The sequence below is a fragment of the Mixophyes fleayi genome, chromosome 8 (assembly GCF_038048845.1).
Source record: "Mixophyes fleayi isolate aMixFle1 chromosome 8, aMixFle1.hap1, whole genome shotgun sequence".
NCBI lineage: Eukaryota > Metazoa > Chordata > Amphibia > Anura > Limnodynastidae > Mixophyes > Mixophyes fleayi.
Genome location: NC_134409.1, coordinates 94,183,694 through 94,189,693, shown reverse-complemented (window position 1 = coordinate 94,189,693; position 6,000 = coordinate 94,183,694).

The following is a 6,000-nucleotide window of genomic DNA, read 5'->3' as shown; positions in this document are numbered from 1 at the left end:
TGCAGTACTAGTATTTCTGGACTGCAGGAACAGTGAACGTAGTTAAATATTGCAGTACTAATATTTCTGGACTGCAGGAACAGTGAATGTAGTTTAATATTGCAGTAATAATATTTCTGGACTGCAGGAACAGTGAACGTAGTTTAATATTGCAGTAATAATATTTCTGGACTGCAGGAACAGTGAACGTAGTTTAATATTGCAGTAATAATATTTCTGGACTGCAGGAACAGTGAACGTAGTTAAATATTGCAGTACTAATATTTCTGGACTGCAGGAACAGTGAACGTAGTTAGATATTGCAGTACTAATATTTCTGGACTGCAGGAACAGTGAACGTAGTTTAATATTGCAGTAATAATATTTCTGGACTGCAGGAATAGTGAACGTAGTTTAATATTGAAGTAATATTATTTCTGGACTGCAGGAACAGTGAACGTAGTTTAATATTGCAGTAATAATATTTCTGGACTGCAGGAACAGGGAACGTAGTTTAATATTGCAGTAATAATATTTCTGGACTGCAGGAACAGTGAACGTAGTTAAATATTGCAGTACTAATATTTCTGGACTGCAGGAACAGTGAACGTAGTTAGATATTGCAGTAGAAATTTTTTTATACTTTTTTTACAAATTTTCTATCATTTTTTTTATTATTTTTGTATAATTTTTTTATTATTTTTTATTATTTTTTTTATAATTTTTTTATAACAATGGACTTAGCAGGACAGAGCACAGGACACAGCACCACTGGACTCAGCAGGACAGAGCACTGGACACAGCACCACTGGACTCAGCAGGACAGAGCACTGGCCAAAGCACCACTGAACTCAGCAGGACAGAGCACAGGACACAGCACTACTGGACTGAGCAGGACACAGCACGGGGCGGGGCATCACTGGATTCAGCAGGACAGAGAGAGGAGGTGTTTTGTTTTAGCTCTGACTTCCAGAAGCCTGCAGGGTAAAGTTCTGTGCCTAGCCCAGCCTTGATGGAGGATCCTGGGGGGGGGAGTGGAGGAGAGCCCCCAGGCTCCTGGGCCTACTGAGTCTAGTATGAAAGCTAGCATCTCCTGCCGGCCTTATATCAGCGTGGCCACGGTTCTGGACCCTGCATGTGTGGAAAGATGCCCTGAAGCTATGGAGGTGACCCCCCCAGATATGGAGGATGGAGTCCCAGGGCCTTCTGTTACTGTCAGCCCGGCATTTCCCTGTATGGAGAATAATACAGGGGGTCATATGAAAGAGGCCTGTGTCCCAGCTCTAGTGAGGCAACTAGGGGCTGTGGAAGGACTGCCTGTGATATCTAACATGCAGCCTCATGCAGTTAATCAGGTCATCCCGGAGCCTGTGTCATCGCAGCAGGCCGGGGTAGAGGGGTCCCATATGAATACTAATATGGGGCCTGAAGAGATCCAGCCGGCTTCTGTGATGATACAACAGAAGTCGGGCGTGGGAGCCGAGATCCGGAGGTGTAATGTGCCCAGAGATGAGGTGGATCCAGCGTCAGTCGGTCTCCCGGATACAGAGAGTGAAACGGAGGAGTCAGAGACCAGGCAGCGGGTGAAAGAGCTGGAACTCGCCGTCGCATGCCTTGAGAAGCGGATAGCTGCAAGGAAGAAAAAAAGAAATCGTGCTTTCAGCCGGGACCGAGCGATTATCTCAGTGGAAATTGAAGAACTGATCGTCTCCCTGAAAGAAAAGAAAAAATCATTAGCAAAAGTTAAAGCGCTCCAGCGCGCTGTGCTCCTGGAGAACTCGGAGCCTCTGCCTCCCAATGTGGCGGGCGGATCAGATGTGGTAACCGAAGAGTTGTGCCTATATGATAAGATCCGAGACATGGAGGGGGAGAGGTCTGTGAAGGGCCTGGTGGACGCGGAGGGTGTTCCCGGTGGGTATTCAGTCCAGGCCGCCGTCTTGGTGGCTGACTCGTGTGCCCAGCCGCTAGCGGTACTTCCGGCGGACACCGGAAGTGATGTACCTGCCCGGAGACTGGATGTTGTAAGCGACCCCTCCGTGAGTAAAAATGATAATGTTGATACTGTAAATATAGTGTCTGGTTCAGCTAGTTGTATGGGAGCAGCGCCGTCCCCGGTGGCAGTGTCTCCCTGTCAGGCGGACCCGGCTGTTTCTAGCAGTCTGTCCTCGGGTCATGCCATTAATCCTGATAAAGTAGCTGGTGATATAGTAGCTGGTGATATAGTTGCTGGTGTTGTATATGGGGTAGATATTCCTGCAAAGCTTGAGCCGATGAGCAGGAGAGTCTCGGTCACTGTCCCTGGAGTGCTAGTGGGCAAGGGATCTGAGAGGTCTGTGGATAAATCTGCAGCTACTGACCCAGCCCCCACAGGAGACCTGGTGCTTGAGACCTCTCTGGGAGGCACATTAGTCAAAAATGATAATGCTGACAAAGTTTGTGGTGTTAATAATAATGATGGACCTAATCAAGTATGTAATACTGTTAATGTCAATGTTAATGTTGTTGGTTCTGCTAATAATAGTATGAATAAGTCTATAAGGGAAGAGCTCAGCCCAGTCCAGGCTCATGTTATAGATACCATCTATGGGCCCCTGCACATTACAGACAGGGCAAAAAGGGGTGCTGTTTTGATAGAGGACGTCTCAAAAAGAATGCCCAACATGTTGGCCCAAGGAGATGTTAGGTTGGATAAATCAGCCCCCCAAGCCAAAGCTCCCCTAAAGACTCGTTCTATATCACAGTGTGATAATGATCCCAGTGGGGAGGGTAATAGTAGGGTGAAGGGGAATGCTTCTGTCCAGAGCCCGGTTGTAAGATCTGGCCCTCTCCCTGGTATAATGTCATATGCGGGTATAGTATCTGGGACAAGCCCGGGGCCTGGGGTGAATGCTCAGAACGTTATATCAGCTCCAATGGGGGCTCAGCCCTTTAAACAACGTAATGTTGTTCAGTTTAAATATGTAGGAAGGGACCCCCCAAACAGGGCGGATTTCCTTAAGATATTCTTGGACTCTTTCGGGTTTGTTCCAGCGGATCTCTTTGCTTGCATCCACCCTGTTAGTACTGCAGAATACGATGTAAGTTTCATCTCTTACCAAGGGCTACAGGCTTTTTGGGGCAGGTGGGGTGGGTGCAAGGGAAGAGATCCATGGAGGGATTTCAGAGCAATCCCTATAACACGTCAAGAGAGGGTGAGGATAAATATACTTGATAGGAATGAGTCCATCCCGGCCGCAGATTTGACCTTTTGGGTCAGGAGGTTTGCTAACTTGATATCCCCATTGACAAAGGTCCCTGATCCGAGCCACGGTGTCTGGGGTGGCGGGTGGTCTGCCATGGTGGATCTCAGGTGCACGGAGGCTGGTCTGGTGCATTTACCATCTGCAGCATTCCTGGGGAGGGACAGAATTCAGTGCTTTTACCCAGGTCAGCCGAGGATGTGTCACCGGTGTGGGGATTTCCGCCACCTCAGTGCCAACTGCCCCTTGCAGAAGTGTGGTCATTGCGGGGATATGGGCCATGAATCTAGAACTTGCAGTCGAATCCGGTGCAATCTATGTGGGGTGATAGGGCACCCTTTTAGTAAATGCCCGCATGCGGCCCACAATTCTGCTATCACAGATGAAGAGTTGGTGAGGATAGCTGAGGGGGTTGAGAAGGGTGAGACAGCAAGGAGTTTGGTTGTCCCTGTTAGTGTGATTTCTGTCCCCCCACTTCCCCCACCCCCTGCTTCTGAACCACCTGGGGTGTCGTTGTTGGTACCCGCAGGTGACGATTCAAATCAGTGGGTCAAACAAAAAACCAAGAAAAAAAAGAGTAGAACAGAAAGGGAAGGGATTGTTCTGTCCAACAAGTTCCAGTTTTCAACAAGTGAGGAGGAGAGTATGGAGGAGGGCGAGGTTATGATGACGGAGGAGGGAGACTTAGTTCAGAAAACGAAACCAGGGAGGAAGACAAAGAAGTCCAGGGACCTTTCAGTTTTGGGAGAGGTTGCCAAAATTTAAAAAAAACCAAAGGGAAAGAGAACAGCTAGGCCTTTTCTAAAAAATCCAGAGTTACTTCCATCTGGCCCTCTCTCGATAGAGGACCTAGTACCTCCCCCCATCCGTGACCCCCCTCCCACCCCTCCCTTAGACGCCGGCCCCTCCGGTCAAAATTTGGAGGTCCGTCCTTTGGAGACGGGGGTTTTGGCCTCGGTAAATGACCCAGTCCCCACTTCCCATCAAGCCCTTTCTATATGTTCTGACTCCACAAGTCCCATCCCCCCTCCTGTCCCTTCTGACACTTCCCTTAGTTCTCCTTCTCCTGATCCAGTCCATGGCCCGTTAGGAACATCAGTGGCTAGGTTCCCGGATAGGACTATTCCTAATGGCTCTGTGAGTGAGGAGGATAGGTCGGGCGGGGTCCCTCCCTCTGGGGAAGAGGTTATTCTTCGGGGAGAGGAATCCCTGCCGGCAGGCCTGAGCTATAAGAGATTCGGGTCCTCAGATGAGGACTTGGCGAAAAAGTTTAAAAAGAAGTAAGTTGTTCCTACTGTCTATAGCTCTGAAGGATGGCTTCCCAGCCCATTAGATTCGCTACCATTAATGTGGCATCTATAAAATCCGAACGTGCTCGTTATATGGCCTTTGATTTTTTCAGCACGGTTGAGGCTGATTTTTTATTTTTGCAGGAGACCAGACTGGGTCAGCTTGCTGACCTACATAAAGCCAAAAGTGAGTGGAGGCGTGGGCCCTCCTACTGGTCTCTTGCGGCCGAGCTGTATGGTGGGGTGGCGGTGCTTTTTACCGGCATGATAACCATCCAGCGAGTCATTGAGCTTGAGGTAGGTAGGTGCATGGTGCTAGATGTCAACCTGAGGGGGCACGACCTTAGGTTAATTAATATTTACGGCCCTCAAACAAAATGGGGAAGGAAGTGCCTCTTCATGGAGATAAAGCCATACCTTTTTACAGCCCGGCAGATAGTCTTTGGTGGTGATTTTAACACCGTCACTAGGACAAAAGACAGGGGAGGTTCAAGGGCTTCTCTGGGCTGCGATTCCCTTTTTCTAGCAAGTATGGTTAGGCAGGCTGGTCTGGTGGATGTGCACATTCGTCATTTCCCAGACCACACGGGTTTCACTTTTTATAGAGGTAGTTGTAGGTCTAGGATAGATAGGTTTTTTGTTAAGGAGAGCTCGAAAACCTTGGCTCCAGAGCTGAGGCCGGTAGAGTTCTCTGACCACGTTTACCTATCTATGTCCTTGAATGCTTCGGAGACTCTTCGGAAGGGTAGGGGTCTCTGGCGCTTGAACTCTAAGCTTCTGGAGGAGGAGGTGATAAGACAGTCTTTTAGGGACTTCTTTGAATCCCAGGAATCACTTTTGGAGGCGGGTTGGAGTAGGTCTGAATGGTGGGAGATGCTGAAGAAAAGGACCCGGAGCTTTTTTCGGGGCCTTGTAGCCAGAAATAACTTGTTAAAAGAGAGCGCCTACATGGCACTGAGGAAAAAACTTGGATTCTTGATCTCTGGCCAGGGGGATAGTGGGGAGATCCCCCGGGTGAAGGCTCAGATGAGAGAGATACAGTATGACCGGTACGCATCCTTGGTTCTGGAGAGGGATTATGGGAAGTACCATTCGCCCGATCCTTTCCAGAGCTGTAGGAACTCGGTAGATGCTAAGGAGGTGAGGGGCCTGCGCGATGCTGAGGGTGTCCTTAGGGAGGAGAAGGAGGGCATCCTTGGTGTAGTGCGGTCCTTCTATTCCGATCTCTTATCGGAGAAGTCACTTGACAAAGAGAGGATGGACCAGTTTTTGAGGGAAACTCCTGGCCTTGGTGATTTTAGCGGCCTGCTTGAGTCCTTGGGCGATGAAATAACGGTGGACGAGGTCAGGATGGCAATAGATGGTTTATCTGTCAAGAAAGCCCCAGGCCCAGATGGCCTTACATCTGAGTTTTTTAAAATCTTTAGGGACATTCTGGCTCCGCGTCTCGTGGAGGTTTTTAATGAGAGCCTGGGCAGAGGTTTATTGCCTCC